The sequence below is a fragment of the Thunnus maccoyii genome, chromosome 3 (assembly GCF_910596095.1).
Source record: "Thunnus maccoyii chromosome 3, fThuMac1.1, whole genome shotgun sequence".
Taxonomy (NCBI): Eukaryota; Metazoa; Chordata; class Actinopteri; order Scombriformes; family Scombridae; genus Thunnus; species Thunnus maccoyii.
This window is the reverse complement of record NC_056535.1, coordinates 1,113,218-1,141,152: the sequence shown is the minus strand read 5'-3', so window position 1 is coordinate 1,141,152 and position 27,935 is coordinate 1,113,218. Positions and strand designations below refer to the sequence as shown.

Genomic DNA, 27,935 nt, shown 5'->3' with positions numbered 1-27,935 from the left:
TGTAATCGGTTAATATAAATAATGCAGTTCATTGGCAATCTATGTTAACACCTTAATCAGAGTATTGCATTAATTGCTGTAATGATCATTATCGGATTATTAGTGTACATATAAATGTACTCATTTATACCTTCAAATATAATCTGTCACTTGAAATCAAGAAGCTCACAATATAGTCGTATGTAGGTTCATTATCTATCCCGGGGGTTTCCCCTCCATAGAGAATCCAGAGGTGGGCGCCACTATTAAATTTTGTGCCTCCCCGTCCTGGCTTGGTTTAACACAATTTGCTCTGTTCAATTGAATTTACTAATTTGACTGCAATGTCGGCACACTCTGCCGTGGCACTATACTATAATAAGCCCAGTGTACCCTGAAAGTTGCTGGCAAAGTTGACGACCTGAATTGGTTTTAACCTGTGGTTGGATTGTAGGCCAACGTAGATTAAATCGAGTGAATAAACACTGGTGAAACAACAGTCCAAATGTTCATCACGCAGGTGAATGGTAATTTCTTATGCACGAAAGCAACTCACAACATTTTATTAAAATTGTTTCTTCAATTACATCACATGAGTTTGAAATTCACACTCAGACATTTTTTCAAGTCACAACAAAGGCTATTTTTAACTTTGCAGTTGTGGCAGTGGTATCAAGGACTTTTCAAAGGAGAGTTGGAGAGAATGAAGGCAACAGGTGAAATGCAATGACACTACATACTTTAGACTAATAAGCAAAGCATTAGGTCCTACTCCTGATTCATAGTTTTCAGTGTTCATAGCCCATGTTAATTATAACTAAATATATTATAATCAAATGCAGAGTCATACAAATTTCAGCACTAATGAGACAACACACAGGTATGTCTGGTAAAATGAGGTTCTTATAACTTAGGCTACTTTTTTTAAACATCTTTAAACAAACATTTATTTTTTAGAATGTGGCAAAGGCACACTCACCATGTACGCCTGCACCAGATCCTCAGGATCCTCATTGAGGCAGATGTAGAGTCCTTTTATGACACACTCCCTGCCAGCATCAATGTCATCCTCAAGGATTAAAAAAAAAAGAACATGCAACATTTTAACTCAAATTTTCAGTAGCAGGGATAAAAGTGGGCAAAGACAAAAAAAATTTGAAAACTGTTCTGTGACAGTTAACTTATGAGGCTGGCATCTGCATAAAAAATCTGAAAACCAAATAGAATGCAGAGGTTCCTCTGTTCCTTCTGTTCTCTTATGGAAAATGATCATTGAATAGTTAAATCACTTTGACAAACACAGTCCCCATTACCTGTTGTTACTGTTGTTTGTGTCTTCAAGGACCAGTGTGTAAGATTAATTGGGATCTAGTGGTGAGATTGCAGTTTGCAACCAAATGAATAGCGCTTCCCTCCCCTTCCAAATGTGTAGGAGAACCTATGGTGGCCGCGAAACTCATGAAAAACGCTAAAGGCCCTCTCTAATAGGGATGTGCAGAGGGTCCAGTATTTGTATTTGTATCTGTATTTGTTGAGGCAGCAAAATTATTTGTATTTGTATTTGTATTCGAATAAAAGTGGAAAAAGGTTTAAAAATCCTGTTTTTGTTTTTATTACGCTTTTAATTTTTGAGAAAATTGAAGTGTTATAATAAGTGTTCATGAAGTGTTCTCTTGGGAGCACTTCATTTCTGTCAGTAGCTCAGCTTTATCTCTGGGGAACACCCTCGACTCCAGGAGTGATATCCAAATTAGGAAATGTGCGTCATGTAGCAGGTGGATGTGACTCCCCTCGTTGAAACCTGCTAATAGACATAACAGTGGAGCAGAGCAGAGAGACTGATAAAGTGATGTAACCAACGTGTGCACTGGTATTTAACATGTTTTTTTTTTTCTTCACAAAAACAAATGATTTTTAAAATATTTGTATGAGACAAATATTTGTAAAAAACCCACTATTTGTGCTTTGCCGAAAAACATATTTGTATTCGGGCACACCCCTAATCTCTAGAGCCAGTATTTGGTTTGTCCATTCTGGGCTGCAGTAGAAACATGGCAGTGCAACATGGCGGGCTTGATGGAAGGGGACCTGCTCTATATGTAGATATAAAGGGATCATTCTAAGGCAACGAAAACACAATGATTCTTATTTTCATGGGATTATACACTAATTAAAATATACTTATGAATATTATATCCCATTTCTGCTGAGCAACCTTCCATTGCGCATGGGTCAGCATCTGTGTGTACCTGCCAGAAGGTCTGCGAGAAATTGACTTCTTATCCAGTCATACTCTATGGATCTTGGTCTTTTTCAACTATATCTTCTGACTGAATGAAGACTTTAGTCATCAGATGTGAATTGGAAGTTGTTTTTATGAACTGCCCTCAGTGGTGACACTGTGCTTCTCTGCTCCGGTTGGCCAGACAACAGCAGAGAGGCACTGGTTCTAAACTTAACACTGTTTTATCGAGTGTTTCACCGGTTTTAACCACCTGGCCCACTTGTTTGGGAGAGGAGGATAGCCTCACTGCTGGTTGAACAGCACTGCTGGTTGATGGCTGCTGTTCTGGAACTACAACCATCTGTACACACTTGACGGACTTCATCCAAACCTACACGGGACAAGACTGCTCTCTGCAAACATTGACTATGCATTGGTGAAACTACAGAATGCCTGTCAGGCTGTCTGAGACAGTCCATGCCACCATTAGGTAATCCACACACGATCAAAATAATGTTCACTGCCACCGTAAATCCTCCGGTAGGGTCCCTGTTGTGAGTGAAATTTCTACAAAATCTGGCCAGATTCATCCCCTACCACCCATGGGCATGGACTGTCAAACTCACAATCAGTTGCACTACCTGTAAATCACATCCCAATCCTCCTGCTTCTCATGTCCATCCTGCACTTCTTTGCTCTCACACCCTAAATTCTTCCACTGCCACTAGGTTTGCAGAAGCCTATAGAGGGGCTCCCATCACCACCAGTATTGAGGCTGCATCATCCCATGTGAGCACAGAAGAACTTGTCTCACTTTTTAACAGTACTGTTTCAGCCACCTTTGACTCTGTCACACCTGTCGGAACTAAAACACAAAAGTCTTTAGCCTTACCGTGGCTTAAGTATTAGAGAAATAAGGAGAGCATGCAGAAGGGCAGAGCGGAGGTTGAAGCGGGATAAATTGCAGATCTCATTTCAAACTCTGAAGGATCTTTTAGACAAATTCCAGCTCTCCAGATTGCTAGGGCTCAATACTTTCCTAATCTCATTGACGAAAATTGTCATAATCCCAGGGTACTTTTTAGTGTATTAAAGTCTGTCACCTCCTCCACTCCCCCCTCATATTTAGAAGCGTCTGTCTCTAAATGTGAGGACTTCCTACAGTTCTTTAAAGACAAAGTACTTGTCAGCTAGTAGCTAGTATCATTCCATGTGTAAATAACCTATCCATCTCCTCTGAGAACACTGCAGGTCTAAATTCATTAACTCCATCACTCTACCAGAACTTCATCTCTTCTATGAAAACCTCCACCTGCTCTCTTGAAATTATTCTGACTAAACTCTTCAGAGAAGTTTCTGGCACCAGCATATTTTCAATTATCCATAGCTCCTTGGAAACCAGCCACGTTCCACTATCTTTCAAACATGCAGTAGTCCAGCCACTTTTAAAAAACAGAATCTAGACCCTACAGTCCTCAACAATTACAGATCAATCTCCAAACTCCCCTTTCTTTCTAAAATCCTTGAAAAAATAGTTTTTAATCAACTGGCTCAAAACTGCATTTTTGAAAAATTCCAATCTGGCTTCAGAGCTCTTCACAGCACAGAATCTGCACTACTGAGAATAACCAATGACCTCCTTCTAGCTGATGACTCGAGTCCTTTTGCTCTAACTGCAGCCTTTGACACAACAGATCATTCTATTCTCATTCACAGGTAAAACCAATAGGTGGGGGTCTCTTGCTCTGCATTACACTGGTTTTCTTCATATTTGTCCAACACATCCTTCAGTGTCTCTATTAGCAACTCATCTTCTTCTTCTGCCCCCATGTCCTGTGGTGTCCCTCAAGGCTCCATTCTTGGTCCAATCCTGTTCTCCATCTATTTGCTTCCTCTAGGTCGCCTTATTCAAAAGCACATTTCTTTTCACTGTTATGCAGATGATACACAGATCTACCTTGCCCTAGAGCCCAGTAACTACAACAAACTAAATGACCACAATAACTGTCTTCAAGACATCAAATCCTGGATGGCTGCAAACTTTCTTCAGCTTCAATGAGAATAAAACTGAAGTTGCAAAAGGTGCAAAAGGCCTATTGAAACTGAAGGAATTCTTCCTCTTCCTCTTCCAAAAGAAACCTATTTTTGAGGGGTTAAATGTGCCCAAAAACTCTGGCGTGGCAAAATGGCTTGAAGGCGCCCCCTAGAAAAATTTCAAATTAAAAGAACCCACCCTTAAATTTGACGTAGATGAACGAAATTTGGTAGTCACATGTATCATTTCCAGATGCACAAAAAAGCCTCTTGGAGCCATACCCTTAATCCAACAGGAAGTCATTTTGAATTTAATTGGCAATTTTTCCCAGATTTTGCCATGTATTTTAACAAACTCCTCCTAGAAATTTAACCTGACTGACTTCAAATATGGTTGGTGTCATTTAAAGACCTTTGTGGTGAAAAGTTATCAAAAGCTTGAGTTTTCATTGAATGCCCTTGACGTGGTGACACAGTGAATTTCGATGTTTCACCATGAAACAGGAAGTTGTAACTCAAATGTACATTGTCCAATCTGCCCCAAATTTCTCATGCTTCATAAGGGTCCCGACCTGAATACAACTATGTGTAAATGTTGACTTATAGTCATAGCGCCACCTACTGGCAACAGGAAGTTACAGGTGCCGTACTTGTATGACCTCTGCCTAGGAGGTTGAATGCATCCACCTCAAATTTGGTCAGAAAAAGACCTACATGATGCTATACTGTGAAACTTGTGACTTTTCATTGAACACAATTGAAGTGGCGGCCCTGTAGAGACAGACATATGCACTCAGTTTTGTGTAGTTTTGATGTAAGGGGAGGGACAGATTTCCCCACACTGTGGTAGGGAAGTAAAAAGAATGTAAAAGAAATAGGATGTGATGTAAAAAATGTTGATGAGTAATACCTTTTGAACAGACTCCAGCAATGTCTTTGTTTCTGCTCTCTTCCTTGATATTCAACATATAGTAAAATGTGAAGAGGACAGCCAAGGTGGTGGTGAAGTCAGGTCTCCATCAACAGCATCCCTTTGGTTGCACACAGAATCTCAGGTTCAGGTTCTCCTGATGACTAATAATCACTGAATAATCATTGATGACTGAATTGACAACTATTCTATTACCTTAAAGTACTGTAGTCAGTACTCTGAAAACTAAGGGCCTGGTCCACAAAGAATGGATTGTGCCCACTAATAGCACCGTGAATTGCGTAGCCTTGTTTTAAGGACCTATTCACAAAAGATTTTGCGCTAATTTGTGCAATTTGCCTTTTTTGTGTCTACCTTGCTCCCAGTGTTTCCCTCAGCCCATCAGCTCCCAGCCTTCCCTTGCCACCTATTCCTTGTTGTTTGATTGGTTCAGTTTGTATTTAAGTCTTGTTTTGCAATTAAGTTTTAATGGATCCTCTGTTCTGTTCTGTTGAGTTTGCTCTGTTCCGTTCAGTCGTGTCCTGTTTTCGTTGTTTTGCTCAGCTCAGCCAGTCTTTGCTTTTTGCCTGCACAAGCCCCAGAATAAAAGATCAGCCCTGATCAGCCTGCAGTCTCTGCATTTGGGTCCACCTGCTCTGCTATTCATGACACTTTATACTGTATGAAAAGGGTCTTTAGTTCATTAAATCCCTGCAGCATCTGAAGGCAGCAAGACAGATGTGTTTTTTTTTTTGTTTTTTTTTTTTACGAATATTTGTTTCATACAAATATTTTAAAAATTATTTGTTTTCGGGAAGAAAAAAAACATGTTGAACATGTCAAATACCAGTGCACAGGTCGATTACATCGCTAACTCAGTCTCTCTCCTCTGCTCCACTGTTACATCTATCAGCAGGTCTCAATAAGGGGAGTCACACCCACCTGCTACATGACACACATTTCCTTATTTGGACATCACTCCTGGAGTTGGGGGTGTTCCCCAGAGATAAAGCTGAGCTACTGACACGTGCAAAGTGCTCCCAAGGGACTCTCCATAACCTGTTGTTCCCCTTCTCCTTTCCACAAAGTTAGGTTGTAAAAAATAGGCAGTAAATGAAAAGTGCAAAGCAAGAATTGCCTTTGAAGTTTTTTCCTACATGTTACATGGTGTGCTGTCTCTGTGTTATGGGTGTATAAATAGGTAGAGGTCTGTCTGCAATGAGGCAATGAGTAAAGTTTTAGCTCAGTAGTCAGCACAGTCGTCTATGATCTGGGAGACTCCAGTTCGAGACCTGGTGCGAGGATGCCTTCATAGGGTAGTTTATTCATGAACACTTGTTGTAACACTTTAATTTTCTAAAATTAAAAGCATAATAAAAACAAAAAGGATTTTTAAACCTCTTTCCACTTTTATTCAAAATACTAATACAAATAATTCTGCTGCCTCAACAAATACAGATACAAATATTACAAATTCTGGGCCCTCTGCACATCCCTAACTTCTACACACATCAGAATGGTCGGTTATAAGTTAATATTCTGCTTTTTTATGAAGGGGATGTTGGGTTAACAGGGCTCATCAGCCTCTTTCCCGACTTTCTCTCTAGCAAAAGTAGTGTCTCATGTTTTATCCTTGAAACATATTGCAGTGTAAACAGTGTTGTGTAACATTCATTTCTAAACTATGTGACCATGTACGAAGTGAGATACATTGGAATTATTGCTGAAATAGCGTCGGTCCAGTATAATCATATGAATGGCTTTACTGAATCAGTTTCTTTATTTTTTATTTCTATTGTTGTTATAGTAACTAACTGATGAAAAAAAAATTACTCCGTCTTTGGCCGGATTTGTGATGTGTGTTCATGTTGTGACGCTCTGAACTGTCCGGACATTTCCTGAAGAAAAGCTTTCCGTTTGTTGAGCTGTCATTATCATGTTTAACTGTGATTGGCACAACTGTTTCAGAGCTATGGGAGCAGTGACATGACTGGCTGAGAGATCACTTACCACACCCACTGATCTATATTCACCTTCCCCCAGCCCGTTTGCACATTGTGCTGCTGCAAATAAAGGAACCAAAATAGCAGGTGCGCATGAAGACACCTTCACAGTACATGCATCTAAGACATACCACCTTGCACTTGTCGTTGCACTTGCATGGTTAAAATAGGGCCCATAATGTTAGCACAACACATTTCTAAGCAGCCAGAAATCAATGTCAATAATTTAACTACAACAACTAGTTGGTGTCGTTTGAATTGAACTCTCCAGTTAAATTCTTAGAGAAGTTGGTTACTCAAATAACCTTAGCCTCAACTAATTTTCTGGCAATTACATTATCATTCTGACATTTCACCACCAGTCATTCATAACTTATAACTTGCCATTGAGAATATATTACACTCATTCTGGTTGACTATTCATCCATTAATTCTGTTTGCACTGATACCTCATATATTCACATGTTACCAATTTTAGTTAAATAAATATGCATTTATCAGCATGGTGTTGTCGGTAGCTTCAATTTAAAGCAGAGAATTAAGATCCCTGTATGGTAACACACTACTTCAGACATGAGATTGAAAAAAATTGTGTTCTGGGTCTCCTCCTGGCACAGTTGAAAAATAAAGGGCTGGTGCCCTGGTATTCACAAGGTTTATATTAATAAATGTAGATGTTCCTACTCTGTTGAACAGACATCTTTCAAGCTCTTGGGGAATTGTTGTCTTCCATATCTTCCAGTGCAGATGCATGAATATTCCACGCTTTGTTGCGTCCTTAATTTCAAAGTAGTCTCCTTTTAAATGTTAACTGGTACAGTTAGTGAGGTGTAGGATGTCAGAAAGTCCACTTTATCCATCTATGATACCGTCGGACAACTTTACACTGAGACAAACAGACAAGAACATGAGCACTCTTAAAGAAAATCCTTTAAGGTAAAACATAAAGATAACGTAATCCAAAAAGCTGTTAAGTCTTAAATCGGCTGCAGCGCCACCTAGACTGACTCAGTGATGCTATTTAAATTTGAGATCATATAATGCATTTCTTTGGCTCAACCAATCAGCTCACAACTTCACATTGAGATAAATTTTAAAACTGAAATTACCAGCCTGCAGAAGCATGAACAAGGTCATCTTGAAGTATTTGAATTCTTATGAAAAAATTAATTATTTCAAAGTAATGTTTCAATTATTTAACTTGCACCATGAATTTGAGGGTTTTATTTGAAAGTATTACAAAATAATCTTCAAATTTTCTTTACAAAAGGGAAAAAACAGCTGCTACCTTATCTACAGTAACATAATGGTTGCTGTAATTTTCTACAGTAGCATAATGGTTTCTGCAGTGGGGAAGGTTCTCATACCATATGGGAATGTTTTCTTTACATCCCAAAAGTCCTCTTTGTAACATTGCACTTGCATTGTCACCATAAAATAACCAAAATGGAACATCCCTCTAAAGTCATAAAGGGAACTTTGAACTGCAGCACCTTCATAACCAAAAGTCCCCAATGGGACCTCCCCAATGATCTGTAAAGGTTTGGGACGTTTGTTACCTTTTGAGAACATTTGGGGAACATTATTCAAGGTCCCAAGAATGTCCACTCCTACATGGGAATGATGTCTACTTGGAAATTTTCACCAAGGAAACGTGGCAGACACAGTGATTAAACAACGCAAGAGCAAATGACCTCATGGCAGTTCATTAACTTATGTTGGCGACTCTCAAGACATTATACTACATATGGTTACATTAGCCAATATTCAAATTTATTCTACCCATCCATTCTTACTGAGCTGAGCTGAGTAATGGCGTGACCATGGACATGACAAAGCAGGTCTGTGTTCTTCCTCAAATGCATTGTGCGCAATGCACAATTGCACAAGATATTGTGCAAAAAATTAGCACTTGAATGACTTACTTAATCCAAATATGAGCTAAAGTTCATGTACTCTCTCTGCAAACACATTCCTTACAATTTCTCTACAATTGGTTCAGAACATGAAATAATTGTGTAAAATGCACAAAAGATGCTTAGATAAATCCAACAGATGGCCAGATTCCTTTTTTTTCAGTACAGTGACTCACAGATGTAAACACACATCAGGCGTGACACTTATCTTGCCTGTATGGAATAAACAGATGGCAAATGATTGCTGGATGAACTCTTCTTTATACTCCCATTGAAGTGCCACTGAATAAAAGGAGAACCTATTCCACATGGTGGGATGGAGAGGTGCTCCTGCTTTGTGCCGCTGAAGGTTACACTTAAAGAGATGGACTACAAGCCGTATTCAACCCAGTCTCACATCAAAATGTGTAATAGCTATCTTGGTCCATAGCGCAAAACAAATTAGTTTCACAATAATGGTGCTAAAATTATGAGATGCCAACTTTTTTTTTGGCCTATTCTTATCTATTGCCCTGCATCCATGTCATGTGACTGTCTAGTTTCTGTCTACAAAACAAACTAACAAAAAAAAGGCTGACATTCCTTTTACTGTCAGTGGAAAGTGCAATATTTTAAGTTTCAGCATAAAAATGCATTTTGATAACATTTCTAGCAAACGTGTTTACCATCCCCTTAAACTTCTTAGTGTACTCTCAATTCAGTATTTACAACTTCAAATATATTAACTAATATTTAAAAAAAAACACAACTACAATCCCTTAAAGCTGTGCCGTGCAGCTTGATACAAATCAGCATCACAGTTGTCGATCTTCTGGTTTGCAAAGTAGGGTGCATCATAGAAAGATATATCTTATGAATATATCAAATATCTATATATTTGATATATATAACAGCTGAATTAGTAATTAAACTGCATCTAGATGATCCATGTCAAGAAAAAGTAACAATGTTGGTTTATTTCAAATATTTTAGCTAGTATTCTAGAAATGGGGTTTTGGGTTGGTGTTCAGTGTTGGCGGGAGTGCTTCAAACTGTGGGAGGATCTTGTTTATTATGGATTCAAAACGTTTGTTCAGTCAACATTGTGAGTGTGTGTGTGTGTATGTGTGTGTGTGTGTGTGTGTGTGTGTGTGTGTGTGAAGGGGGGACTGAACCGGCTGTATACAAAACTCTTAATCAGTTTGGAATAAATTCAGCAATTAAAAGTAAATAGCAGATATAGTAGTAAAATTTTTGTAATGTAATGCAAAACGGACTGTCTTCATCTCCATAGTAACGGTCGATGAGGCTCATGAGTAATGCAGCTGCTTCTACTATCAAAAACTGACAAAAAAACTTTATTTCTCAGAATTGAAGGAGAAATAATTAATACTGATGGCCTTAACATTAACCTATCATATTGTTGAGTTATCAAGGACACTTTTGTGTTTTTGTGTTGAGAAATGTTGAGGACATCATTAAAATCCACACTGAGGAAAATGGGTTACTTCCCGGCAGCGGGTCTTCCAGTCCACCCACTGGACTGATGCAGTCTGTCGGAAATCCAAAGTAGAAGTATGTCATCCCTGGGCCACTCTAAAATCTATGTTTTTTTATTGAAAGAACATCATCAGTTACTTAAAATAAAATATCACAAAACAGCTCAGACAACTACACAATGCAAAGACAATGATTCAAACAACATGCAACTATGTGGTTTCAGCGTCCATAACAACCACCACAGCAACGATAGAAAATGTTGCATTCTAACAATTTTCTAGTGAGACCTGAAAAATCTTCATAATAACCAACAAACTAATCAATCATATACATTCACTGAACAAAGATTATAATAACTAAATGCACATGCACTATCTTAAAATATTGCATTTTCCACTGAGAATAAAAGGAATGGCAGCCATTTTGTTTGTTTTCGCAGACATAAACTTGACAGTCATGTGGTGTGGACGCAGGTGGTCCAGGCTCACTTAAACCTGGATGCAACACAGGTCTCTCTTTCCTCTGCCACTCTGCTGTTGCAGCTGTTGCTGCATCCCTGCTCTCATCAGGCACCCCTTGGTTTTGGTTACATTACTTTAGTTATTTGTTTTGCTTTCATGCACCTTACAACACTGGCACACACACACATTTTCCACTCATGCATCACATACTCCACTGATATCACTGATTTCCACACCCCATACTTTAAACATGGCATGGCATCGACATGGTATGTCTCCCTTTTGTTGTGGCCACTTGAGCTGGGCCTTAACAGCATCTCCAAATTTTTGAGCCGTTATTGCAAAGTTAAGATGTTTTGCGTTGTGGACCAAAGCAACAATTACATATTTTGATGTGAGACTGGGTTGCCGTATCAGCCTACAAAATGCCTATTGGCCTCATTCCCCTCCAAGATGAAGCACACTGGGCTCTAGTGACAAAACACCAGTCTGATACTGCCATGCAAATATCTTCAACAACATAAACACACTCTTTGATTAGATATTTTCTCTCAAGGAATTCATTAGACCAAGTGCTGATTACACACATCTAGTAATCCTATTAAAAGGTATAATTAGTAGCATCTTCTATCTCTCTTTCAAGGTTGTGAGTGGTGGGTGGTAAAAACGATTGCAATTAGCAAAGGCACAATGCTGTCCCTCATTATTTGACGATCTTACGACAGACATTAGCAGACACTTAGGCAGGGATTACTGGAGCAGGGGTGTTTTTTCCAGTAACACTTCATTTTACAGGTCTTCAAATTTCATGATAATTTCATGGTAAGTATATGATAATTAGCAAGTAATTTCCAACTAGTTTCTGCCTAACTTCTGCTGATCATGCCAGCTTAACTTCCAACTAGTTTCTGCCTAACTTCTGTTGAGCAGGCCATTAAATTGAAGTGAGTTTTTGCAGCTTAATTTCCAAGTAGTTTCTGTCTGAGCATCACATCGGCTATGGCTATGATCAACAGCCACCCCCTCCCACCACTGTTCATATTCACTGTGTTCTGTATAAACCGTTGAAAATGTTTTAATAAAAACAAATTGCATTTTCCACCAAGGAGCACAATCCTCCACCCCCCCTCCTTCATCTCTCTGGCCCTCATGAATCTGGGATGATAGCGGCTTAGGCCGCTTCATCCAGCCGGTCACTGCTGGTATTTATTATGAGCTCTATTTACTAATGGATTTCTGGTAATGATATGTTATGACTATTTTTAGGTAGAAAAGCCTAACCAAGGACAGGGGTCGCAAATTAGCTTTTGGTAGAAATCCTATATGCAATACATCTATTTCATGTTATTTTAACCTGTTACAATGTTTTTTGGATCATCCATGACAAATAAACTAATAAATAAAAAAATTTAAAAAGTACCACAGGCTACTGTTTGGCTACTCCCTGACTCCCCACACATTCAGCAAGTGTGTGGACATGGCTCTGCAGCCGCTATGTGACCAGGGCATGAGGGTTTTCTTTTACTTAGACAACCTCATTGTCATGGCCAAGTCCAGAGAATGGGACATTTTCCACACAACCAAGTTGGTGCTGCACCTAACCTAACCTCAGCAAGAGAATGAGAGAATTGTGTGCCCTGTCGCTTCACCCCAGCTGTCTGCTGCTTCATGGTGACTGCAGCAGTGCTCTCAGACGAAACTCTTCCTTTTTTCCCAAGAACATAAGGAGTTCATTTAGATTGAGAACTATTCAGCTAAAAGCATTTTGTCCTCCACTCATGAGGCAAAATTGCATCTGTTGTGCGTTGGCATGTTATGTTGAACGCATGGCCCCCTTTCAATGCACTGAACAGCTGTTCATGTGCTATGGAGAGGGAGAGGCTGGTATCCAAGAAGTGCCTAGCTAGTTGGCTTTGTGAATGCATCTCGCAAGCCTGGATCCTGGATGTTCTTATAAGTAGACATTTTCCTGATTCCAGTTTTTATCACAGATTGTTGGAGAGCGTATCAGAGTGTGGCAAGATGGTTAAAACAAAATCATCAGCTCCTTAAAAAGCTCCAAAAGTAGAGATGCTTTCCAATTTGACAACATGTTTGTTAAATCACACAAAGATATTTTAACTCCCACCGTTGCTCATTTAATTAACTTGTCTTTTAAACACAGTTCCTTTCCTGATGACTGGAAATGTGCCATTGTCATGCCTATTTTTAAATCTGGAGACCGCCTTGAAGCCAGTAACTACAGACCATTGAGTATACTGCCAATACTCTCAAAGGTTGCTGAGAAAGTTATCATTAAACAACTGACAACATTTCTTAATACAAGCAATTTTAGTCCACATTGTATGCAATTTGGCTTTAGAGCAAATCATTCCACCGAAACTGCTACCTTGCACTTAATAGAGCAAATTAAATCAAGACTTGATGAAGGAGGAGTAGTTGGTGCTGTATTTTTAGATCTGTGTAAAGCATTCAACACAGTCAATCATGATGTTTTAATATTGAAACTGTCTAAATTTAACTTCTCATCTACAGTACTGGCATGAATGTCTTCATATTTATCTAATAGGAGACAATGTGTTAAAGTTGGTGACACACTGTTCAGTAACATGAAGCGCACAATGGTTCCACAAGGGTCAGTGTTAGGTCCCCTATTATTTAGCCTATATATTAATGATCTCCCTCAACAGTGTCATGATGTAGAGCTGCAAATGTATGCAGATGACACTGTTGTGTACACACATGCAAAAACAGCTGAGTTAACTGCTGCTAAGCTAACAATCATTATTCTCAAATTTGTACCCAGTTTATAAAATTTTAAATGGTCCACCTCTCCTCCACTATGTTAAGTAAGTTCTATTAGATCCTCCAGAATATCCTTTACACAAAATTGTACCATACCATTTCGTCACACTGCATTTGGGCAGTCAGCTTCCTCTGTGAAAGCCACAACTCAATGGAATGCCCTACTTGATGATATGAAGAGCTGCAGTTCCATCAGTACATTCAAAACCAAATTTAAAAATCTGCTAAAAACTATTTAGCTCTGTAACCACAGAATTTAAATTTCATCTGATGTACTTCTCATATAATCTCTAATAATCTTGCTTTTAATTTGACAAGCCTACATTATTAATTTCTAGTTGACATTTTGGGTGTATGTGATGTGCTATTGTGTGTAGCTTTCTATTTTTTATTATGTGTTCTGTTTGTTTTTTGCTTTGTACTGTTTGTTATTGTGCTGTTATATATTTTATTTGTAAGGGACTGCAGATGCAAATTAGCTTTAAAGCTAACTCTGGTGCAGTACATCAAATGTTAACATTTATGTTTAAAACTGTACACTGTCCCAATAAATACAATGCAATACATCCATTGTCAAATCAACCATAGGCAACACTTTGTGCATCCACAGACAGAGTCTCATACACAACACATTGAGAGAGCTTGGCGTACTTATAAGGAGAACATCTAGTGGAACCAATGATTAGCCAAAACCACTGTGATGGAGTGTGACAGAGTGTTGTTTAAAGTGTAAAAGTTTTAATGCAAATGCTGTGTTTTAATTTAAAATCTTTGTAAAAATTACTTTTTTTCTGTTTTTAATTATTTTGTTTATGCATTGTTTCAAAATATGAAAAAATATATTTAACTTATTGAGTGGTGTGAAGACATTATAATCAGGCCTCAATAAGCAAGCAAGGAATGAGACTTTGAAAAGGGCAACTAGTAAGTTGATTCTTGATTATGAAGTTGTATTTGTCTGTAGTTAGCAATTTATGGTGACTTACAATAAAAAAATTGACATTTACGAAATTTGTTACAAAGTTGAACTGATCTGCTGAAATTATACAGAAATCGGTGAGCATGTAAATAGTTAAAAAATGTACTTCAACTTACTGGCCTGCAGAAGTTAGGCAGAAACTATTTGGAAATTAACTTGCAACAAATCACTTCAATTTAGTGGCCTGCTCAGCAGAAGTTAGGCTGAAACTAATTGTGAATGACTTGCTAATTATCACATGCCATGAAATTTGAGGTAAATATTGGGGTAATTCAAAGAAGTTCATTGGAAATTACTTGTTTATTATCACCGAATTACCATGAAATTTGCAGACCTGTAAAATGAAGTGTTACTCTTTTTCCTCTCAAAATAGCCCCATATGTGTCTGTCGCAGTGCTGTGACGGCAACAGAGCAAATGTCAAAAGGCTGTGTAAAAGTTATTTTCCTCTTTTTCTCCTGTTCTTTCTAGACATAACTCTTACATTCTCAATGAGATCCAACCAATGTACCATTCTTTGGCATGCAAATTAGAATGTATTCAATACTAATATTTTGACTTTCTCATTTTTTTTTTTTTTACTATCCATTTGTCACATATTTCTGAAACTTAATTTTCCAAAAAGATCATTGCTGTAGCTTTGAGCTATTTAATCTCAACCACACTACCAGGATTTCTTCAAAAGTGCACTTAAAGTTCTAAAAACTTTTATGTTGTCCTCATAAGTCATGAATCTGCTAGGAGTAAAATAGCAGCTAACATTTCTGCTTGGAATAGGAATAGGTAGACAGGTCATGATCAAAAAGAAGAAATATTTTTCATGGTGACAGAATAGGATTTGAGGTTTAAGAACAGTTTTTTTGAACAACCTTGAACAAAGCAGGGCTGTGGTTGTGCATTCTAATTAACTCAATTTCCCATGTTCATGGGTCAGAAGTCTTGTAACTACACTAGAGTCACTCCTGTAACTAAACAACTGACTTTTGACTTTCTTATACAGTATATACTTGGGACTCGACTTTGTTATACAGACTTGAGACTTAACATGACTCCTAAACACATAATTTGATCCCAGTTCTCCCTCAGATGACATTGATTTACACTTTTATTGTGTCCCAATGTTCTTTTGGGGGTAGAATATGAAGTATACAGTATATACATTTCTATTATTTTATTAACTTATTTAATGGCCTTCATTACAATGAGTATAACATCTGACTTATCTTTATTTGTGTGATCTGAGGGCACAGCAAACTTGTGACAGCTTGAAGTGATGAAGATGATCACCATACTTTTTTAAACATCTATTCAAACTTGCAGAGCTATGACTTTTATCTTTGGTAGTTGTGTGTGCACAGTTTTGGAAAAAGGGTAAATGTACTTTAAATTTGTGACCAAACAAACAATCATGGAACTAATATGAAGGAAGACAAGTAATTATTCAAGCCTAATGATTTTTTATGTGGTCATATTTTCCATTATTTTATTCACCACATCAGTTCTGTGGCTTTAAATGACAAAACCTTTCAATTTTCTTGAATTTCAACCCCCTGCTGCTCTGTTTCAGAAATATAGAGTTGATATGATGCATTCCCCCAAAAAATTGGAAGAATACCTTTCTGGCAAGACTGTGTGTATGCATGTAGGCAGTGTAGCAATAGCATGTTGGCACAAATGTACAGACAGTTGATTTTGAGTGTACAGTTTTAGGTGGCTATGTTCAGAAATAAGGTGGAGTGGAAGAGATTATTCTCCAATATTCTCCCAGTGTCCATCACTTCACCATCCTCCACTCCCCTCATCTGTTCCCTCCTCAGGACACATTATACTGATTGTGACACTCCTCCCAATCCCCCTTCCACACACACAATACGTCCCCATGCCCTCAACCAAACCCCCCATGGCTCTGTCTCCTGTGCACACCCGACTGTACATGGATCACTGGTGCTCGCATGCCAGAAACCACACAAACAAAATCAGGTCATCAGCTTCTCTGAGCTGCAGGAAGTGCTGAGCCTTGACCTTTTTTTCCTTCCCTCGTCTCTGGTGTGTTTACATTCAAATCTGGCCTAGGGGCTTTGTTTGTTGGCCAGGCGGGAGTGAGGCGGAGATTTCAGCCAAGCCCCTGCAGAGCTGTCACAGCCCACTTCTACAGTCTGGACAGCAGGCACAGCAAAGGCCAGCACAGGAGCAGGCCATAAGGGGGGGAATCAATCATACATGCACACATACATCTACCAAAGGTCACTTATGCTGTGCATATATAGTTTTTGCCCTGGGTTTTGCCTTTCAGGCTACATGCAGTCTGCCTGAACTGTGTTGAGGGGTGGTTTGTCTGGCTTGGATTCAGCCTGACAGGAGCTCTTCTGGTTATAAAACTCACATTGGTGTGTTTAAAAAAAAAAAAAAATCAAATCCCACAGCCATTCCACATGCTTTCACACACATAAACTGGTATTTATAAAAACAGAATGTGCAATGAGATTGTGCACACTCATACTGACCAGGTGTACACGTTTTTCCAGAGACAGCTTGTGATATAATGAGTTAAAGATAAATACACAGTGAGACAGAATCTTCTAGTAAGACATGTTTGCTTCGGTTGTTTGACAGTTTCACTGATTGTGTGATTACTTTTTGCCACTGTAAAATGTCCATCAAAGCCATGTTTATAAACTTAATACTGATTACTTTTGTGTGATCAATATTATCTAGCTGTTGTCAGTTAACTCAGAAGATCGCTGAGCTTGAAGATCATAATTCTTTACTGTAGACATTACTGTCTAAGCTGGCAAACAATGGCTACATTTACATACACAAAATATTCAGTTTTTTGCCCTCATTCCGATAAAGGCACTATTCCTACTAAGCTGTTTACATGACTAATGAAAATGAATATTCCACTAATATTCCTGTTTACATTCAGAGGGTTTTCAGGGTTTCCCTCTGCTCCAGCGGGAACGGGAATCACAAGATCTCCGCAGGCAGTGAAGTAAACCGGCAATAATGAAAAACATTAGTGAGCCGCTGCCTGATATTTATAAGTGATATTGATATGTAGGGGTGGGCCCGAATCCAAATACGTTATTCAGCAAAACACAAATAGTGCTTTTTTTACAAACATTTCTTTCATACAAATATTTAAAAAATTATTTGTTTTCGGGAAGAAAAAAAAAACATGTCAAATACTAACACGCAGGTTGGTTACATCGCTATCTCAGTCTCTCTCCTCTACTGACACATGCAAAGTGCTACCAAGGGACTCTCCATAACCTGTTGTTCCCCTTCTCCTTTCCACAAAGTTAGGTTGTAAAAAATAGGCAATAAATGAAAAATGCAAAGCAATAATCGCCTTTGAAGTGCTTCCCTACACGGTACACACTGTGTTGTCTCTGTGTTGTGGGTATATAAATAGGTAGAGGTCTGTCTGCAGTGAGGTGATGAGTAAAGTTTTAGCTCAGTAGTCAGCACAGTCGTCTATGATCTGGGAGACTCCAGTTTGAGACCCGATGTGGGGATCCCCTTCGTAACACTTCTTCTTAAAAGCGTAATAAAAACAAAAACAAGATTTTTAAGCCTCTTTCCACTTTTATTCAAATACAGCTACATATAATTTTGCTGCCTCTAAAAATACGAGATACTAGACAATGCTAGATACTAGATACAAATAATGGGCTTTCTGCATATCCCTAGTAAAACTCCCATATCACATTAGAAATTCTCCCTCCTTTTTACAATTTAAAATCTATAAAGACATTCCTTTCTTCTTAATCAAAATTATAATCACTATAGTCAAAACAGTCAATCTCTTATTGTCCCCTATAAATTCTGTGCAACTTGTCTGCATACAAATAAAATGTGTTCAATTTTTCTTGCTATGTTTTGCTAAATGCTGTATTCTTTTATTGAAAGTGCACTTTTCAAAATAGGTATGTTTTTTTTTAGCCATATGCAGTACCAGTCAAACATTTGGAAATACATTGAATGAGAGAGTGTGCCCAAACTTTTGACTGGTACCGAATATGAAAAATGTTTTTTTGTCTAACTCAACTTTCATTCTCTCCTTCTCTTGTTTTCATGCAATTTTATTACTTTTGTCCTCACTCATTTGGATTATAACTCATTCGAAAGCCTTGTTCTTAGTATCTCTCACCCAACCTGGAAAACCTTACAGCTAATATTTGTTACAGTGTACCATCCTACTGGTCTGTACTCTGAACTCTTATCTGAATTCTCAGAGTTTTTATCAAACTTAGTCCATAGTACAGATAAAGTAATTATATTAGGTGACTTTAATATTCATGTGGACCTCAATAATGACAGTCTTAGAACTGCCTTAATCTCATTGTTAGACTCAATTGGCTTCTCTCAGAGTGTAAATAAACCTACTCACTGTCTTAATCACACCCTTGATCTTGTGCTGACCTACGGCATCGAAATAGAACATTTGATAGTTTTTCCACAAAATCCTATTTTATCAGACCATTACTTGATAACTTTTGAATTCCTATTACTGGATTACATGCCATTAGACAAAAATGTCTTCACTAGATGCCTATCTGATAGTGCTGTAGCTAAATTTATGGAAGCAAATCCATGTCTCAATACTTCAGAGGACTGCTATGCTAATTTTAGTCCCACCCAAATTGATAATCTTGTTGATAGTGCTGCAGGCTCACTGCAAATAACACTTGACTCCATCGCCCTCTTAAAAAGGAAAATAATAAAACATAAGAGGTTAGCTCCATGGTTTAACTCCCAAACCCGCAAATTAAAGCAAATATCGCAAAAATTGGAAAGGATTTGGCGTTCCACCAAACTAGAAGAATCCCGCTTAACCTGGCAAGATAGTCTTAAAACATATAGGAAGGCCCTCTGTAATGCCAGAACAGCCTATTACTCATCATTAATAGAGGAGAATAAAAATAGCCCTAAATTTATTTTCAGCACTTTGGCCAAGCTGACAAAGAGTCATAACTCTATTGATCCATGTATTCCAATGGCTCTCGGTAGTAAAGACTTCATGAGCTTCTTTAATGATAAAATTATACCAATAGGAGACAACATTCAACACTCTCTGCCCTCAACAGGCACCGATTTATCCACAAACCCAGGTACCTTAGAAGCAGCTGTGAAACCTGACATATATTTGGACTGTTTTTCTCCAATTGACGTTTCTGAATTAACTTCAACGATTTCTTCATCCAAACCTTCAACCTGTCTCTTAGACCCCATCCCAACTAGGCTGCTTAAGGAAGTCTTACCCTTAATTCGCACTTCTTTACTAGATTTGATCAATCTGTCTTTAGTAACAGGCTATGTACCACAGTCCTTTAAAGTAGCTGTAATTAAACTTCTTCTTAAGAGGCCTACTCTCGATTCAGGCATCTTAGCCAACTATAGACCTATATCTAATCTTCCATTTCTCTCTAAGATCCTTGAGAAAGCAGTCGCCAAACAGTTGTGTGACTTTCTGCGTAACAATAGTTTATTTGAAGATTTTCAGTCAGGATTTAGAGCACATCATAGCACAGAGACAGCACCGGTGAAGGTCACAAATGACCTCCTGACTGCATCAGACAAAGGACTTGTCTCTGTACTTGTCTTGTTAGATCTTAGTGCAGCATTCGACACAATTGACCATCACATCCTATTACAGAGACAGGAACATTTAAATAAACTGCACTAAGCATGTTTAAGGCCTATTTATCTGACCGATTTCAGTTTGTACATGTTAATGATGAATCCTCCATGAAGGCAAAAGTTAGACACGGAGTTCCACAATGTTCTGTTCTTGGATTAATACTATTCACCTTGTATATGCTTCCTTTAGATAACGTTATTCGAAAATACTCCATAAATTTTCATTGCTATGCAGATGATACCCAAATATATTTATCAGTGAAGCCAGATGAAACCAATCAGTTAACTAAACTCCAAGCATGCCTTAAGGACATAAAGACCTGGATGACCTGCAATTTTCTGCTGCTAAACTCAGACAAAACTGAAGTTATTGTGCTTGGCCCTAAACACCTTAGAAACACATTATCTAATAATCTACATGGCATTACCCTGGCCTCCAGCACCACTGTAAGGACTCTGGGAGTTGTTTTTGATCAGGATATGTCCTCCACGCATTTGTTACTTCTAGGCTGGATTATTATCAGGCTGCCCTAACAAGTCTCTAAAGACTCTCCAGCTGGTCCAGAACACAACTGCACGTGTACTGACAAAAACTAGAAAAAGAGATCATATTTCTCCCATCTTAGCTTCGCTGCATTGGCTTCCAGTAAAATCCAGAATCGAATTTAAAATGCTTCTCCTCACCTACAAAGCCCTTAATGGTCAGGCACCATTATATCTTAAAGAGCTCATAGTACCCTATTACCCCACTAGAACACTGCGCTCCCAGAATGCAGGCTTACTGGTGGTTCCTACAGTTGGAATGGGAGGCAGAGCCTTCAGCTATCAGGCTCCTCTCTTGTGGAACCATCATCCAGATTCAATCAGGGGGGCAGACACCCTCTCTACATTTAAGAGTAGGCTTAAAACTTTCCTTTTGGTAAAGCTTATAGATAGGGCCGACCAAGCTTGCCTTGGACCAACCCTTAGTTATGCTGCTATAGGCCTAGACTGCCGGGAGACTTCCACTGATGCACTGAGCTCCTCTCTCTTCTTCTCCATCTGTATGTATTCATTTACCATTAATGCATGTTACTAACTTGACTTCTTCCCCGGAGTTCTTTGTGCTTTCTCATCTGCAGGAAATCCCATAAACTGAGCTGACATGGGGATATCCTTCCACTGTCCTTCTTCTGTCCTTCTCCAGCTGTTCCTGCTGTTGTTCGTTGTTGCTAGTCATGTATCTATTGTTGTTGTTGTTGTTGTTGCTGTTGTTGTTCTGCTTCTCTGTGTCCCCACCCCCCATCCCTCCACCCTTTTTGCTCTCTCTCAACCTAACCGGTCAAAGCAGATGGCCACCCACCTAGAGCCAGGTTCTGCTTGAGGTTTCTACCCATTAAAGGGGAGTTTTTCCTTACCACTGTTGCCAACTGCTTGCTGTATGTATGGTCTAGACCTGCTCTGTGTGAAAAGTGCCATGAGATTACTTTTTTTTTTGTGATTTGGCGCTATATAAATAAAATTGAACTGAATTGAAAAATTGAACTGTGGGACAGCAAGAAACTGATTGGAAAACAGTTTCTAAACTGAGTCAGGCCAACAGCTGGTAATATTTTACATTGTTCTGGGTTTCCTACAAAAAATAAAATAATGTCCCGGGGCCTAATCATAGCCCCCAGCCCTCAATCCTAACCCTAACCGCCTAACCCTAACCCTGACCCCCCCAGCCTCCAACCCCTCAACCCTAACCCATCTGGATCCTGCCCACCCCGCACTTGGGCACCCTCACCTGGGCTACACACCCAGCCACGACGGAATCTTGCCCACCATCTGAACCTGTGTACCCCACACTTAAGCCCCCACCCCAGTCTCTTTCTTTGTCCCGGGCCCCTGGTATCCCATGCATCCATCAGTTTTATTACTTTTGTCACCGTGGGACAGCAGGAAACTGGCTGGAAAACAGTCTCTAAACTTCCATTTTGGAGAGCTGTCTTCTAGTTCCACCACTGAATGTGTGTTCAGACAGAACATAAAGCCAATTTTAGACAAATACATACTTATATTCTTGATGCACAGGGTTAATAAATCTGTTGCTAGCTAGCTTAAAGTTAATGTACAGTTGGTATTTTAGCAGTTTGGGGTGAACAAAAACAAATGGTCCAGCGGTCAAACCCTTGCAAATGTTCTGTCTGAACACACCATGAGGACCAAATCATAGATCTGCTTTTAATCCGTGTCTTTGTCTCACACGCCCACTGTCATTAAATTTAATGAGAAGATTCATGCTTCCAAAGGGATGAACTACCTTTCCTCTATCGCCATCCTAGGGGAAAATTTGCATTTTTAGAATAATTTATTTTAGTGATCAAATACCTCAATATATATTCAGCTACAAACTAAACTTTCAAACTTAAAATGATGAGTCTTAAGGTTGTTAAAATGGCTAAATCCTCACATTATTGTTCAACACATTGTAAAGTGTTCTGTCACATTGCCAAAAGGAATCATCATGAAGAAAAATGCTACACATATAATTATTATCAATCATTATCAATTTTAGCAGTAGCAGTATCAGCAATAACAGTAGTTACATACTCATACAACGCATGTGTTGTTGTTGTGCTGCCAGCCAGAAACGCTGCCAGAAATGCAGTTTTAATTTTGACTTTTATCCAGTTTTAAGCCTCTTGATACTGATACTGATCTTCATGATACACCTTTTAAATCGTGGTTGTTTTTAACTGTATCTTTCAACATCATAAAGGATTTTAGTCATTGGACAATTGGATTTTAAGTGATTCGAGAATAAGCTGAGCACTTGCTCAAGAAGCCATGACTATGCCTACTATGAACTGTGAAGACTCTGTGTTACTCCAAAAAGCAAACAAAAAGATTGCTGACCTTAAGGAGGATATCTGACGGCTTTCGGATGAACTTAAGAAAAAAGACTCTCTTTTGTCCAGCTTCATGGAAGTGGCCTCTGGGCAGTCTACACGGATTGCCTCTCTCACTGCAATCATCCAGGACACAGTTATGTGGGACCCCTCCCAACACACATGGTGGAAAGAGATAATGCACCCTCCTGCCAGGAGATCCCATAGCCATCATCCCCTCTTTTTAACGTTTTAAGTAGTTGTGGAAAGTCTGCTTATCTCTAGGGACCTATTACCTCACTGGCACGTGGAGCAGGGAGTTTCGGCAGAATCCTTAGCCTCCACTCTTGGCTCCAGTCCATCTGCAGAGTCCACAGCATAGGTTTTATTGACAACTTTAATCTGTTTTGGGATCATTTTTCCCTCTTCAGGACTAACTGAGTCCACCCAAACAAATTGGGCTCACGAATGCTAGCTGCTAACATACAGCATGCTGTGCTGTCCTCTCCAAATGACTGACTGTTTACACCTCACACACCTCCCCCGGAACCTACTTCTTTTTCTCCAGGTTCATCTCAGGCCACTGTTTCCAGTGCTAACCCCCCTGTTGTCCTTCCCTGGAATTAACACCTTCACCAGTCCATTTCCCTATTCGGACAATTGTTTCATATAGGGCCTGCCTCCTGGTGAGATGTTTTGCTGTGCGCGGTGGATCAGAGCTTTGTTACATGCGCCCCTTGGCTTGGGCCTCTGATATTGCCAGCAGTGGGTCTGTGCCCCTCAGGATGGTGCTGTTAAATGCTCACTCCATTGCAAATAAGTCCTTCATTCTGAATTAATTTTTTCATCTCAAAAGGCTTGGATTTTCTGTTTCTAACCCAGACTTAGCAAAGGAGCTTAGACACTGCCCCCCTAATTGAGCTGTGCCTACCAGACTGTACTTTTATCAGCACTACCAGGACCTCAGGCCAGGGTCGAGGACTCACCGTGGTTCTCAGGCACCGCTTTCAAAGTTGGATGGTGAGCACTGGGGCTTTCTCCTCCTTTGAACTGCAGATGACCAAAGTGGGTCGTTCAAATCTGTTTTATTGTATTTTAATTTACTGACCCCCTTGTTATAATATTTCTTTTATGTCTGAATTCAGTAATTTTTTATCCTCTATCATTGTCACTGAGTCTTTTATTATATTCAACACGTGTCTCATCCCACACACATCAGGGGTCATACCCTGGACCTGATTTTTACACTTGGTTTAAATATTGATTCTATCTGCCCTGAGAAGCTGCATGTTACTGACTATAAATGTGTTCTTTTCAACCTGTGTTTTAATTTAGATTCTCTGCCCGGCAAACTTGTAAAGTGCTCTCACATCTTAAATCACCTCTCAGCTGAGTTTTCTGCAGCTTTTGACAGAAGTGCAGTGTTGTCTTCTCACGCTGACATTACTAGTCTGGTCCACTCCTTTAACACACATTGCACCACCATTTTGGATAAAGTAGCTCCTAGTAAAATTAGACTTGTTTCCCCCATCAATTCATCACCCTAATTAAATGACAGTATTTGCTGTTTCTGGCGTAAATGTCGTAGGGTAGAGCAACTGTGGAAGTCCAAGCTCTATGTACACTGTCTTCATTACAAAGAACTTTAATTGAATTTAACAAAATGGTTGAAGATGTGAGGGCTTCCTACTTTGCCAAACTAATCTCCCCCAGTAAACGCAACCCTAAAGTCCTATTTGATACCATCAATAACACTGTCAATCTTGCACCTCCTGATGTGCCTGTCTTTTCAAATAAGGATTGCAGCAACTTTATCTCTTTCTTTGTGGATAAGATTAGAGTTGTCGGGGCTAGCAGCATCCCCTCCTCTACTCCTTTTTATACCTATCCATCCCAGCTGTCAATTTTGGACTGCTTCTCTCCTATTTCCCCGCAAGACCTCAATGATGTGGTGGGTAGTATGAAACCTGCCTCTAGCCCTGCAAATATTTTACCAACATCCATGCTCAAAAATGTATTTCGGTCTATTGGCCCATGCCTGGTCTCTATTATAAATAGCTCCCTGCAATCTGGGCATGTCCTAGCCCATTTTAAACATGCAGTTGTTCAGCCTCTTCTGAAAAAAACTAACCTTGACCCATCCCTTTGCCAAAACTACAGGCCTATATGTAAGCTGCCTTTTATTTCAAAAGTCCTAGAGAAAATTGTTGCCAAACAGCTCACTGCTGCCTTGACTGCACACAACATTTTAGATAACTTCCAATCTGGGTTCCATCAGAAGCATTCCACTGAGACAGCTCTTCTCAGAGTCTCCAATGTCTTAATGATGTCTTCTGATGTGGGGGAATTTTCAGTTTTGGTGCTGATTGATCTTAGTACAGCTTTTGATACTGTAGCTCACAGCATCCTAATTGAAAGGCTTAGGCAGTGGGTGGGTGTCTCTGGGAGTGCCCTGGACTGATTCTCCTCGTATCTCTAGGATAGGAGTTTTACTGTGTCATGTGTTCCCTACCTGTCTGAAACTGCTGCTCTCTGCTGTAGTGTGCCCCAGGGTTCTGTCTTGGGTCCAATACTATTAGGTTTGTGCTAAACACAACTAAACTCAGATAAGACTGAGGTCCTTATCATTGCTCCAGATAGCATAGCTTCCAAGGTTGCTCAGTGTATTGGGTCCCTTTCTTCAGCTGTACAGTCTAATCTTAGAAATCTCTGTGTTATATTTGATCAGGCAATGCACCTCTACAACATATCAAATTGCTAACCTGTTCATGTTTCTTTCATGTAAGAAACATTGCCAAACTCAGGTCTGCTGTATCGCAACCTGAGCTAGAGATGATTATTCACACTTTTATTTCATCCCGGCTGGACTACTGCAGTTCCCTTTTCACCTGCCTCAGCAAGTCATCCCTGGACTGTCTGCAAATGGTCCAAAACATTGCTGCATGGCTGTTGACCAGGTCCAGTAGGACAACTGACATCACACCATTGGCTTCCTATCAAGTTTAGGATTCATTTTAAGGAGGCTGGACTGGGAAAATCATTCAGGCCGGGAAATATAATGTGAAATATAGGCCCAGTCAGGTCACTTTTTAAGCGGGGGGCCTGGGGGTCCCCCACTAAGAAAATTTTAGTTACAAAGATTTGATTTCCTGCATTCTGGTGAATTTTAATGCATATGAATAACAAACTAATGAGCCAACAAGTGCTTAGTACAATTTACTGTTATGAACCTCAAATGAAACCGAACGTACATATCATTAAGGAGGAAGATGACACTACTACTATTACGAGTGTGGCACCAATGCTACTTTCCCCACTTCAAAAAGAAAAAAAAGCAAGAGCACGCCATATTTTTAGTGTACCATTATAATACAGTTAACCACTCTCTCCGCCTATTCAAAGAACAGAGCAAGAGCACAATACCCTATTCAGTTTACTGATATAAACCCGTCAGAATTTGGAGTACACCTGTTTAAAACTATTTTATTTTATAAAATTACCCTTAACTGTATACATTTGATTTTTCTAACATGTCTTGTACCTGCAGGTTGCTCTGAAGTAGTGGTCTTCTGTACTACTGTGGCACCAATGCTACTCTCTCCACCTTCAAAAAGAAAAAAGCAATAGCACAGCACACCGTATCTTTTAATGTACCACTATAATACAGTTAACAACTCTTTCCAGCTATTCAAAGAACAGAGCAAGCACACAATACCCTACTCGGTTTACTGATATACACTACCCATCAAAGGTTAAAATAACCCTTTAATTAACACAAACATTAAATAACATAGATCTTTAAGTTTCACCAAATTATAGTAGCCTGGATAGTGTGACAGAAGATGTTGTGTTGTCTGTAATTTTAAAGTATGAGATCAAAGTATAAACTTACTGTCTGAAATTTTCACCAAAACACATGAATTTTCAAATAATATTGACCACATTAACTAGCTAATATTACCATCAATGTTTTGGAGGAAATTAGAAAGGGAACCACCACTTTTATTATTGATTGTCCAGTTTCTTGGCAGCTTTAACATTGACAGGAGACAATGATGACACATTGGTAACATTAGCTATGTTAGCTAGGTAGCAAATGTTAGCTAGCTAGCACGTTTATTTACTGACTAACCTGGTGGCTGTGGTCCCATGCGTGCCAACATTTGGTCAATTTTGCTGCATTTGGCAGCATCTCCTGCAAGCACCTTTCCTTAATTCTCTCTCTCCCTCTCTGCTCCACCCTTCCTCTTTTTTCCACCATCCATCTTGCTGCTAAGTCATTTAGCCGCACTAAATGCACTTGCTGCCAAACGAAACGCGTAACTGCCAACTATTCTCTCTGTCTCTCTCTTTCTATCTCTGTCTCTCTCTTTCTCGACCTGCTTTCGACTTCTACCATGCCTGGCTTTCAAAGCACACAGGCCAGTGTTGCATTTAGGGTCAAAAAAAAAAGAAAAAAGAAAAAGAAAATCCGCAGCCTGCGGCGGGCATGCCAGGCCATTTAGCAGACCAGGCCACTGGGAAAAGTCCCAGTGCTCCCAATTGCCAGTCCGGGCCTGGATCTGCAGTCTCTGTTGACACCTTTAAAAAACATCTGAAGACTCATTTATTCAAATTGACCTTGTCTCACCTCATAGTGTCTTGTGTTTGT

At 39.3% G+C, this 27,935-nt stretch overlaps 1 long non-coding RNA gene across 1 annotated transcript; it reads right to left on the bottom strand.

The window, feature by feature from the left end:
- Positions 1–303: 303 nt before the first annotated feature.
- Positions 304–27,600, bottom strand: LOC121894516. Its single transcript, XR_006095554.1, has 3 exons — positions 27,417–27,600; positions 26,826–26,888; positions 304–1,048 (listed from the first exon to the last, which is right to left on the bottom strand). It is a non-coding gene; the product is annotated as an uncharacterized LOC121894516 (long non-coding RNA).
- Between the last annotated feature and the right edge of the window lie 335 nt (positions 27,601–27,935).